This window comes from Sphaerodactylus townsendi, linkage group LG03 (assembly GCF_021028975.2).
Source record: "Sphaerodactylus townsendi isolate TG3544 linkage group LG03, MPM_Stown_v2.3, whole genome shotgun sequence".
NCBI lineage: Eukaryota > Metazoa > Chordata > Lepidosauria > Squamata > Sphaerodactylidae > Sphaerodactylus > Sphaerodactylus townsendi.
In genome coordinates this window covers 33,764,029-33,777,292 of record NC_059427.1, presented here as the reverse complement: position 1 = coordinate 33,777,292, position 13,264 = coordinate 33,764,029, and the positions used below count along the sequence as shown (strand labels likewise).

Sequence of the window (13,264 nt, the reverse complement as noted above, 5' to 3'; positions counted from 1 at the left end):
CAGCTGGCCTTCACCAGCCGCAAGGGGCATGGATCAAGAGGGCAAGTGGTAGGTTTCACAGCTGCACAGGTACTCTGTCAACATCATACTGGGAGAGCAAACGGAAATGGTCCAATATTGGACCAGAAGACGGCCATCCCCCATCTGTCCTTGGCCCCATTGTTCGGATTTTTAAATCCACCCTCTGTGGCCTGGTTCAGAATTAATGCAAAACATATTTTTAAAATGTCTAAAATAAGAGGGGAAAATAAAAACTATCTGGATTAGGTGAACAAAGCAGCAAAGAACTATCCCAAATACTTTTTTTTAATGATGTGAATTAAAGCAGATTTGATTTGGTACCTCAAAGAAGGAAGAAAAAGCATGGAGCAAATGTCTCAGAAGAGGGCATGTCATTTACATTTTTTAAAAAATATATAAATATTTTATTTTAAAATTTTGTAGTAGTTGTTGTTGGTGTTGACGTATGTGTTTTTGTTCATATAATCATACATAAGCCTTTATTGGCATAGTCAGAAAAAAGTTACATGAATTGGGAACAATTGCATGGATACATGATGGATAAAAAGCCCCACAGGGAGCACAACAAATACGTTCTACTGGGAACTCTCAACTATCTCCGCAATGAAATTGGCGATCTCTTCACAAAGACCGGGGTCTGAGTTGTTTAACAATAGAGATAACCTAGTCAGATCAGGCAGCCCAGATTGGAAGAAAAAATGTAGATTGGTATATTTAGATCTGATGTTATCAAATCTGGTGCAGTGCAAGAGTTGGTGAGTCAGGGTTTCAACCACATTAAGTTTGCAACTGCATAACCTTGCGGATTTATCTAAATTGCTGAACCTACCCTTTAATAGGGCAGAGGACATAACGTTAAAACGCGCAATGGTAAGGGCTCTCCTTGCGCGTGGGTTCATTAAGGCATGGAGGTAACAGGCCATACGTCTCTGCTCAAATGGAATTAGGAGTTGTGTTGGGTTCATATAAGAAAAAAGTTATTAAAAAAAAAGACCAGGGCATTTCGCAACCAGGGACCATCACCAAAATGGCCCACTCCCTATCTCTAAAGAGAAAAAAAATGAGTAGCTGAGTTGGTCTGCAGGAACAACCCCCCCCCCCCCCCAGAATTAGTGAATCCGTACAAATTCAAACTTCTGAAAGTCATTGATTTGAGCAGACCATAAGTGGGGCATGTCTACCCTGGGAAAAGTTTGGTTACAGGTAAAAATCTTTGCAACACAAAATAAGGCACCGTGACCAGCAGATTATCAGGAGCTAACAGCAGGCAGCAGGAAGGAACACAAGCAGTAATTAAAATTTGAAATCCATCTGACCGAAAACCCTGGAGTGCCATCATAAATAAGAAGATTCCAGCCTTTTAAATCGACTCTTGGCTTAAACCGTCTCATTTGTGAAATGGGTCTAATAATAGTAGCCATCCTGTCGCAAGGCTTAATTAAAGCTGGTACTGCAGCTTGGCTGTTCCTGCGTGCTTTTCAGCAGCAAATGCGGATAGTGATAGAAGCGAAAACATCTCATTAAAAAGCAAAAGATGGTGGGGAGAGAGCACAGATGAAAGGGCTGGTGGTGTTTCAAACAGCTTACGAGAGGAACACCTTACTCCTTTTAAAAGTGCTGGGAAAGGAGGATTTTGGTGCTGTATGGCTCATTCACGTGCCCTTCTTTCTTCCCTTTACAGGAAGTGACCACACTACTACCTATAAAAAGCAGGATAGAAGGGCAGGTGAATGGGCCATTTTAACATTAGGGTAGGAATTGTAAAGGTTGTTGTCCAGAACTCCACAGGCCTCCCTTTCCCCACAATACTTCTTTGCTTCTCTCTGGGACTCTGACTTTCCGTTCTCAGAAACAGGCCTGCCTTGTGTTCTGCCCAGATATATTGATTTGGTAAGCTCTGGAAGGAGCACAGCAAATGAAAAAGAAGAATTATAAATAAAAAAAAATTCAATAGAAAAGGAGGAGAAAATACCAGCATTTAACTCCATTGCACTGCAGTTGTAGAACTCAAACAGAGCTGCAGACCATTGTGTTTAGTAAAGGTCAACCTCTTGTGTGTTTCAAACAAGCAGTAAACACTTAAATTCAGAGCGATCATCCAGAGATTTAGTTTTCTCTCCTTCTTTTTGTGGGGAAAAAACACTCTTGGGTAAGTACCTAGAACTTGGCCGTCAGCCACTTTCGGGAAGATAAAGCATTAATCAGCCTTGTGTAACTACCTTCTGTGAGTGTGTTAAATGTGGCTCTGAGTAAATCTTCCCAAGCTGTAGAATCCCCTGTGCTACAGAAGCCTGGAAGGGTGTTATATTGTTTGCTAATAATAGAATTTCACTGTTACTTCTGTTGTGTCTAGGGAGCCAAATAAACCCAAAAGATTTAATCCCAGTAACATAATAAATTTTCACCTTCCTGTTGGAGTGTTCTGGAAGACCGAAAGCAGACTTCTGATATATTCATTCCTTAGGAAGCATAATTAGGAGAGCCTCTGCAAACATATTTCACTGTGATAAAAAAGAAGAAGTCGTTCTACATTCCGTGGGGGTTTCCTCAGCAAGAGTGACAACAGATGTTACCCATAGCATACTTGTAACTATAGAAGGAAAAACAGACACAATTTAAACCTGTTAGCTGTTGGCTTCACCCATGGTGGTTGGAGAAAAACCAAAGTATCCAGTCTCCCCACAGTTGCAATGAGAGAAATTATTCGAGCAAAATACAGGACCTGGTAACGTTGCGATCTATTGCCAGGCACCATTTATTCATTGTCATTTCTTCAGAGCACTCCCTGGGAACAGGGCAGGCACAAGCTAGCCATGGAGACCGGCTAACAAGCTTCCAGATGCTTCTGAGGAGCTCTCCCCCGCCCTCCATCTTGAACCAAAGCTTTTTTGTCCAAATGGTCAAGTGATGGAAGCAGAGACCACTTCTCTCTCATTTCTCACCTTCCTACCACGGAGTGAGCAGGCTTTCTATGGGGCTTTTCCCACTGACAGAGTTGAACTGGTTTCTACCTAGGTTCGCCTCAGTGAATCCCCACTGCCACCAAGCTCAACATTGTTTTGTCTCAGTTCCCCCCCTCTCAGAACTGCGACATCTTTGTCGCAGTTATGAACTACACTTTGCTGCCAGAACAAGGTCGATGCCGCTTCGAAGCTTCGAAGTGGGGAAGCATCGAAACGACACCTCATCCGTTCAACCAATCACGAGCCGCTTTTGTGGCATGCGCAGAGCGGGAGAGTCGTGGTGGGCAGAAAGCGCATGTAACTGTAAACTGTAAAAACTGTAAAAAAACCCGCTCCCGTTTCCCGCCATAACACAAGCACCAATCACGATCGAGGAGCGAAACAGGCACCAAGATGATCCCGCCCACTTAGCTCGGTTCCAAGGGGCCAACTCAGTTGCTGTGGGGACAGCCTGGAATCGCCCTCCACTGAAGGGAACCGAGTCGACCCTAGCTCCCTTCTGTAGTGGGGAAAGCCCCTGAGTCTCCCTGTAGTTGTCCTCTGACATTCTTACTGGGGCTAACTGAGCTTCAGTATTATTATCTGACAGGAGTTCACTGGTGTGTCAGTCAAGCCTACACATTTCAATCTGCCCAGGACTTCTTCACTATCAAGGAGAAGATTTTCTTCACCACATTCCTCTGATGGGGACATCTTTGAGGTACCCGTGTGCACTGAAAGATCATGTGCAGTTTTTTCAGTACATCCAAGAATTCATGCAGGGTGCATCGTGATAGTCTCCTTGGGCCAGGAACGCATATGTCCCACAGTCAATGTGATATTCCCACCCTGCCCCATTGCCATCCTTCACATCACAGACAAACAAGCCTGCCATCTCATCTCCACATCTCATCTTTCACCAGAACATGAGGATGTGCCTGATGCTGAGTCTGACAGAAAATCTGACTGTACAGCTCAACCTCCTCCTGAGGACAGTGGGGGATCCCTCACCTGTTTCACCTAACTGCGGGTTTGAAATGTTACTCAGAACAGTTGGTTTGGGAGTGACTTATGATCAGACTGATCTTAAGTCAACTGACCTTATTGTGAATGTTCTATCTCAGTGGTTCCCAATCTGGGGTATGTTGCCATCTAATGTTAGTTTTTTTCTTGTTTTTGTTGAGGCTGTATTTAACTGAGCCTATTTTAATTATTAGGTTGTGATTTTAATTGTTTATTTTTTATCCTCTGTACACTGCCCAGAACCCTTTGGGGGTAGGCGGTTTAACAAGTTGAACAAGTAAATAAATAAACAAACCATATATGATGCCATATGATGCCATAGAGTTCACTCTCCAAGGCCGCTGGTTTCCAGGGGAACTGATCTGTGTAGTCTAGAGAGGAACTATAATTCCAGGAGATTGCTAAGCCTGACCTGGACATTGGCAATGTAGGATTAATGGAAGAGGCCATGACATTTTTTAAATTCTGAATCAGCTATGATGAACTGGAAACACCCAACTCACCCAACAGCTGCTGGGCACAAAGTTCCTCTCCCTTTTCTATTTGCACTGATCTTGCTTGGCTACAGTAAGATCCACACTGTGTCCAGGATATGGGCTGGTAGGAAGGAGGAACCACAAGGCAAGAATGACTGTTTGTAGTTCATTCTGCCTTCGTGTCTCTGCCGTGTGGGTGTTTTCTGCTGCTTGTTTCTCGAGAGAGTCATCTCTCTTTCCTGCCAGTGCTACATGACGACTGAACACAGTTCCACCTAGTGACTCTCCGGGCAAATGCCAGATAACCAGATGCCCCTTGCTGCTAATTTACTCCCACTCCCATCCATTTTCAGAAAGATTTCTTTGTTGGTATAATGGCTTATTGATGAGCACAGCCATAACTTGGACTAGTCAGTGATTTTAAGAAGAAATTATTTTTTGAAGGTGTAATGAAACATTGATTAAATCAGAACAATTTTTTTCTGGGAACATTGCAAAATATATGGCTTTAAAAAATATCTCTGATGAATTATATGCACATTTATTAAATGTAACATCAGACAATGAACTTAATAATAGAGTTCCACCCAAAGGCGCCTAACACTGCTCCCTGCATTGAAACTGCGGAATAGAAAGGAAATAATTGAATCCGCTTCCATGGTACTGATTTGACTATTGTCAACCTGCTGTTAGTTAATTTAATTTGAACTTTAAAAAAACACTTCTTTTGAATTAATGGGCTATTGACGTTGCCCTTTGTGGTAATTTTGTACACTTTGGTAGAGCAAGGGATACTGAAGTCCTGGAATAATGTATTCTTAGATAAATAATATTAGATAATGGAATTAACATTTCTTCCCATTGTTCAGCTTGTAATTTTGTTTATCAAGCAGTATCTTCTCAAGTAATTTCATACGAAGTGATGAATTGCTTCCACCAAAATAAGTAAATAACAGGTGTATAAAGACGATTTATGACTCCCCCCCCTTTTGAAAAAGTCAGTATGAATAATAGCCACAATCATTCTGCAGAAATGAAAAAAGACGACTGGCTAAGGGCAATTGCCTTTGGCTCTAGTCCTATTCTGACTTCGGCATTGACCTCATAAATGTATAAATATCCTAATTCTGCTTTGGGACTGCAGCAAATATGGATTCATAATTGCTTTGAGTGAAGACTCTTACTGCAGGCTGCTAAATTATGCTGCACAGAAGATTTTTAAATTTATTTATCTGTTGTAAAATATATGTCGACATGTAGCCAGCAGTTGCTCTTACAGACACTATTGAAGAGTCAGCGTAGTAAGTGTTGGAGTGGTTTAAGTGTTGGAGAAGGAGCTGGGAAACTCAGGCTTGAGTCTCCACTGTGTCATGGAAGCTTGCTGAATGACCTTGGGCTACTCACACACTCTCAGCCTAGCCTACCTCAGAGGGTTGTTGTGCAGATTGAGTGGGGGAAAGGAGGGGAATGTGAGCCACGTTGAGTGACTGCTAGGGAGAGCGGTGGAGTATTAATGGAATGAAAGGAGGATAAAGGTTAAAGGTCAGGGGATGATTTTAATAAATGTCCCCCTTTCTTTTCAGAACTGCTTCCCCCCCCTTTTTTGGTAATTTTGAAAGGCTGAAAATAAGCATGGCAGGAATTACCATGGCCAAGTTGAGTTGATGTTCTCTGTTTTCTACTTGATGCTGTAGTGCCACAAAAACAGGAACCACTGACACAGTTGGTTTAGGATTGCCCGTCGGAGAAGGAAGACTTTGTGGGCAGCTGAGGGGGAAAAAGAGGATGAATCCCTGTTACTGCGGCAAGCAAGCTGATGCTTCTTGCCGGACAGCAACAATACGCTGGCAGGCAAAGAAATTATCAGTGCAATATGACAAGGTTGAGTGACAAGTACTGGCCTGGTTTCCTCAACAATGGGAACATGAATCTGCCCCCAGTTCTATGCGCAATTGCAATGTGGTCTTCTGTGATTTTCTAACTCCTCCCCATGCTTGGGGGGAGGGCAGACTCCTGCCTTTTCTCCTCTGCCTTCCTTCTTCACACAATGGCTGGCAGCTGTTTCTTCCTTCTCCAAAATGGCAGCCAAGAACTCATGACATAGCATCGAGTGATTTTGGTCTTTTTTTCCTAAGAAATGTTTTGTTCTTTAATTTTTCTGCAAGCCTGGGCATTCCCCTCGGTATGCACAAAATTGTCCTTGTGTCTTTGGCCCCATTCATTGGGTTTTTCTGTCTGCGCTGGGGCCAGTTCGCGTTGTGGCGTAATATTGCACCTTCTTCACTTTGAGCAGCAGCGGGAAGCTCAGAGCTATTGGGATTTGGTTTCCTTTGGGTGAAAGAAAGAACACTGGAGGCGTGTGTGTGTGAGTGGGTGAAGTGCTATCAAGTGGCAGCCAGCATCTGACAACCCAACAAGGGGCTTTTGAGGCAAGTAAGAAGTAGAGGTGGTTTGCCATTGCCTTCCTCTGCAGAGTCTTCCCTTGTGGTCTCCCTTCCAAGTATTGACCCTGCTTAGCACCTGAGATCTGGCAAAATCAGGCTATCCCTTGCCTCCTTCCCTGTCTATTGGAGACGTATGGTGTCTTTATAATATTTGCATGAGATGCTGTTAATCCTCGCATACTTTACTTTTCATCTAACACATAGCACTCCCTCTACCAACCTGCTATTTCTCCATACACAGTGGCTGTATTCAAAGAAACAGGGGTTGGTCCACCATGAGCATGAACATAGTGTTACCGCGCTGCCTGGGTAACTTTTATATCCCCAGATCTGCCAGCTCTCAGCAGTGCAGAGGAACAGAAACAGGACCCAAAACAGCAAGAATATTGAAAATAAAAATTAGATTAATGAGATGCTGACCTACGTGTCAGCACCTCCACACCACGGCAACTGCAGCTGCCTAGCAGCTTTACAACAACCTTTATACACTTTCTCCTGCCCGGGATTCCGGGGGAATACAGGACAGCCCACAACCATTCATTTGCAGATATATAGCAACCAATTAGAGTCCGGAGGGCAGTCCCTTCCTGAATCTTGAAGGCAGAAACGGGACGAGGCGATGACGTAGGCACAGGCAGGAAAACCACAAAAGAATCCTATGGGTGCTTAAGGCCAGGAATCGAAACCTAACGACGACGACACCCTTATCTGCCTGCTGGTGGGATTAAGGCTGGTGGGATTAAGGCAGATGGAGGTGCTTCTTCCGGGGTTCCTTTTATCCAATGTCCATTCATGGTTTTAGCACATGAAAGGGACATGCCCAGGTGGAGCAGGGGTGGATTCCTGCCTTGAGCAAAGGAAGTGCCATGCAGACACAAATACAAAATACAACAGTAATTCCTACATTCCTACATCTTATCTAATTCCTACAATTCCTACATCCTATCTAATATCAACTTGTTTCTATCTAACTTATAAAGAAATAAAACATAATTTCACCTTTATTAACAACAAGATCAGAAAGGGAATAATTCATTTCTGACTCCGCTATCAATAGTATGTGCTGTCCCTTCCCTTCTGCTTTCACTCAGGGGCAGAGGATGCTTGAAAACTTACTGACTTGAAAAGACTTAAGGCAATTTGCCACAAGCATGTGAGAAGGAGACAAACGCCGGCTTGCCCAGGCATCTGTATTCAGATGTCACAGAAGCCTGTGTTTTGACGGAAGCCTTCCCTAACAAGGAGATTTTAAATTGTACTCTGCACACAAGGAGGAAGGAAAGGTTGTGGCCATGTCAAGAAGATGCGTTCCTGCCTGTCGTGAGGGGAGTGGTCTCCTTCACTAAGCTCCTGTGCATAAAGACAAGCTAACAAAAGGGGGGAAACACAGATTCCCTGCCTAGCAAGATATGAGATCCTAAACATTTGCTCTCATTGATAAAACATTTGCTGGCCATTCTGGGCTATTAACCTAACAAAGGAACAGTCATTCAGCTGCTGGAAACAGTAATTATGTAGGTACTTACGTTTCTCAGCGATACTCAGGTTTTGTGGTTCCTTGCAATATTTTATTGGCACAAGCTGCTGAGGGGAGGGGGGGGATATTTGTCTGTGGACCTATTGACGTTGTGGTTTACATTGCCATTTCCACATCTTGAGATTTCATACTATACTCTTTTCAGGATAAAGATGACAGGAGATTTGCAAATTCATCTGCCGTTTCCTGAATCGTCTTTGTTCTTGAATGCTCCGCTTGGGTCCTAATGTCTTGGGGTCACAACTAGATAGGTACCAGGATCCAAGTGGAGCATTCTAGAACAAATACAGTCCAGGAAATGGTGGATTAATTCACAAATCGCCTGTCATCTTTATCCTGAAATGGGTATAGCTTGTACCATGAAATGAAATGGAGCAGGTATTCCAAGCAATGGCATAGTGGTTAATATCAGACTATAAACCGGAAAACCCAGGTTTGAATCCCCACCCTGCTGTAGAAGCTTACTGAGTGACCTTAGGCCAGTGACTCTCTCTCAGCCTGCCTCACAGGGTGGTTGTTTTGAAGATAAAATGAAGGAGAAAACTGGATTTGATTCCCCCTTGAGGAGAAAACCAGGGTGTAAATGGTAAAATAAACAAATAGCAGATACTGTTTGTTTGTGTTAAGATATTTTCATTCTGCCTCTCAGCAAACATATTCAAGTCAGAATTTCTCATTTTCTACCTTCATTTCCAATTGTTTTTTTAATCAGTTCAAAATCTATATTTATTAATTTAGTAACATTATTGCCTTTCTGACTAAAGTCACCCCGAGACAGTTCATAGTAAATATAAAACCAGATTACACAATGTTTTAAAATAAGTACAATTAAATAATAGAATACTGAAGTCAATTGGTTTAGCAAGGTGCAACTGTACTTAGGATCACAGTGTATAATATGAAACACAAGTGACAACAAACCAGCAGCTAATCACAGTCAAAAGAACCATAGCAACTATGCAGTTTAAAATAAAGGAAGCATGTCTCTGGGACTGTCTGTCTGTATTACTCTCTAAGGTCTTCTGGAACAAACAAATGTCTTTAGTGTGGTTGAAAGAGCAGAAGAGTCACTTTTATCTTGGATGCTAAAATGTTGTCCAGCCTTAGCATTTTACTCGTTTGTGCAGATCTTGTGTGGTGTCACTCAGGTTTGCTGAAAGCCTTCATGGGGCCTTAAAGAAAGATTTGAATTGGGCCTGGCTTACATTTAGCAGCACGCATATGAGGTGTTTGATCAGAGCATGTATATTGTATCTATCTCAGTGCAGCAATTTGCCAAGCCCAGGTGGGTGAAGGTGTGTGATGTTCTTGGGGGCTCAGAGAGCATAGTGGGGGTGCTGGCAGCCAACGTGGTACTGGCAAAAAGATGTAATAGTCATCTCTTGAGTTGTTTCAGTACCAAAGGACTTTGCTGCATTTGGTATACAAGGTTTCCAACTGGCTATGGCCGCTTTCGAAACCAATCCAGTTTCCATGCTGGCAGTGGGGTGGAGACCATTTTGACCACCCTAACAGATGATCTTTGGAGACACCCGGACCAAGGCAGGTTGGTGCTGCTATTACTGCTTGACCTGAAAAAGGTGTTTCACTTGGTTGATTATGACATCTTGACCAACCGCCTTGCTGGCATTGGGATTTGTGGAGCAGCCTTACAGTGGCTGGGTTCATTTCTCCAGGACCAGGGACAGAGGCAAGAGGGTTTTGTGGAGCAGCATGACAGTGACTGGGTTCAGGACCAGGGACAGAGGAGAGAGTTCTGCTTTCCACTCACTGGTATATAGAATCCTGCAGGGTGACTCTCTCACTGATATTATTTAACATTTGTATGCACCCTCTTGAGGGGTGTGTGGGCTATGGGCCAATAGATAATAGAGCCAATCTATGGGCCAATAGATAAAAGAGAACCAGCTGAAGCTAAATCCAGCTAAGACAGAGGTTCTGTGACTGAGTCAATGTGGGTGTGTGTGGATGGAGAGTGCTAATTGCTGGCACTTGGTGGAGTGCAGTTGATTGTGGCATCTACCACCAAAAGTCTGGGCATGTACCTTGATGCCTCCCTGATGATAGAGGCACAGATGGCACACGCAACTCGCATGATGTTTTACCATCTTGGCCAGGTGAAACAGGTGGCACCATGTCTATCCCAAATCAACAGCCACAGTGATCCCTGCAGTGGTCACTGCTAGGCTTGATTGCTTCAACTCGCTCTACACAGGACTACTTTTGGGCCTGCTCCTGAAGCTCCAACTGCACTAGCTCTCGGTGGAGCACCAGATCCAGTTAAAGGTTTTGTCACTGACATACAAAGCCCTAGATCAGGGGTAGGGAACCTGCGGCTCTCCAGATGTTCAGGAACTACAATTCCCATCAGCCTCTGTCAGCATGGCCAATTGGCCATGCTGGTAGGGGCTGATGGGAATTGTAGTTCCTGAACATCTGGAGAGCCGCAGGTTCCCTACCCCTGCCCTAGATGGTCTGGGAACAGCATACCTGCAGGACCCTCTCTCCTGGTATATCCCCCAAAGGCTGCTTTGATCAGCAAGTAGAAATCTTCTGGAGGCCCTGGGCCTGAAAGATGTCTGGCTAGCCCAAACCTGACGGAATGCTCTGTCCAGCAGGATTTGATGCAGTTCCACAGGGCCTGTAAGATTGATCTGTCCACCAGGCATACAGTTGAGGCAGCTACAGTTGACCATCCTGGCCTCTCCCCGACATCTGATCTGCTCTCCTTCCCCTTAGTGATTAGTTGTATTATAACCATCTGAATTTTATCAGAAAGTTATTGCTACTTATCAGGAAAGCTGTTACTGTATTTTGTTGTGAAATGTGGTCTTAACTGTTGATAGCCACCCTGAGGCTGCAATGGGAGGGGTGGGATATAAAACAAAAAAATGAATAAATGAATAAATAAATGTCATGCCTATTTAATAGAGGCTTAACGTGTAGAAATGGGCAGCTGGAGTTTTTCATATCATGGAAGTAAATACGAGACCAGGTAAATAACATCCAGTGTGTGTGTGGGAGGGTGGAGGTGGGGTTAAAGTATTGGAGTAAAATCTGGAAGATGCTGGTGTGAATCTCTACTCTGCCGTGGAAGCATGCTGGGTGACCTTGGGCCAGTCACACACTTTCAACCTAACCTACTGCAGAAGGTTGTTGTGAGGATAAAATGGATGAATGCCACTTTGGGTCCCCATTGGATGACAAGATGTGGGATAAAGGAAATAAATAACAACAACAAAATTAGTCCTATTATGCATCTATTAAACAGACAGGACACGCACCCATACCCTATGGGTACAACAGGCTTTTCCACACAATTGATTTAAAACTTACTGAGGCAGGAAATAAAACATCTCCTCTATGGAGTTCCGCATTGTTTTTACCCCCAAACATTTTATTTCCAGCCCCAAAATGTTTTAAATGAATCCCCCTTTTAAATGATTCTCTGGCTGAAATGTTTTGAAAATGGCTTCTGTTGATGTGCACTCTGTTGACTACGTTTCCCATGCTTCTCTGTTTCCCTGAGCTTCTTTCTCGGCACCACGTCCTGAGTTTACTGAGTTCCCCGTCACCAGTTTATTTGCAGCATTTTTCTGTTCTTTTATTTTTGGATGGGCCAATCTTTAAAGCATTGAGTATACAAGGCGTATAGAATGCAGCACAAGGCTGCGCAGCATTGATTCACTGTGGAACTTTTTTTTTTTAAGGGAAAAATTATGTAATTGCAGCCAGGAATCATTTCAAGGGCGTGAGTGCGAACAAAAAGGAGACTTGAAAATGTTTTACAAGAATTTTACAAATGTTTTCGGAGATGCTCGTGTCTGGCAGTATTGTATGGGTGTTTTGGCCTTTGCACCTACTCCATTTTCTCTGCATGGCAGAACTGAAAGTTACAAAGTGACTAAGATTACATAAGCAGGAAATAAACCCTGCATTTTTGGTCAACTACAAAGGACCCACTCATAGGCTTAGCTCATGGGAGTTAGCTTTATATTTACACCAAAATAGTTGCACTTTCAAGAATTTATGTTTGCTGTGGTTTGGGGGTAATATTTGTCTCTTCTATTACCTGCACATATAGCTTCCATTTTCAGGAAGTCTTATAATCAAATTTTCAAAAGTGATTGATGCTCTGACCTTCAAATTGTTTTCTTGATAAAGGTCTATTTGTTTCCAGCTGGTTCCACAAGGGTATTTGCTTTCCAAGACCTTCTCCTGCTTCCTGAGATTTCTAAGGTCTGCGCCTGGAAACCTAAGCTGTCCTTTTGATGAAAACTAAGTTATACCGACTTCAGTGGGACTTAACTAGACAGCAGACATGCTTAGAATTCAACTGTGAAACTACTGTCTGGGGCAGGGGAAGGGAAGATGATCCCAGATTGTATTCATCAGTTTTTTTTGTTCTATTTCACTCTGGCTATTTTGGAGAAAGCACCTTAAGCGTTTGCATCTTAAAGACTAGTTCTGATGTGGTTATTTGATCCACAGGATGTCTGACTGAATACACATAGGAATATTTTGCCCTAATGGATCATTGATGAAATTTGGCAGTGACTCAGAAAAACATGCACCCCCCCCCCCGCTCCTTTCTACTGCATTGCAAACATGTTTTCCAAGGTCAGAGAGGGCTTTTTTAAAATCCTGCCTTTCCTTGAAGAAGACTTGGTTTTTTACACCCCGCTTTTCTCAACCATAAGCAGTCTGAAAGCAGTTTACAAACTCCTTCCCTTTCTCTCTCCACAACAAACACCTTGCAAGGTAGGCGGGACTGAGAGAGTTCTGAGAGGATTTTGACCGTCCCAAGGTCACCCAGCAGAC

General features: G+C 43.4%; 1 protein-coding gene across 2 annotated transcripts in view; it reads left to right on the top strand.

The window, feature by feature from the left end:
• Positions 1–13,264, top strand: part of TAFA4 (TAFA chemokine like family member 4) — a 180,999-nt gene that overhangs the window by 148,903 nt on the left and 18,832 nt on the right. The window lies entirely within an intron of this gene.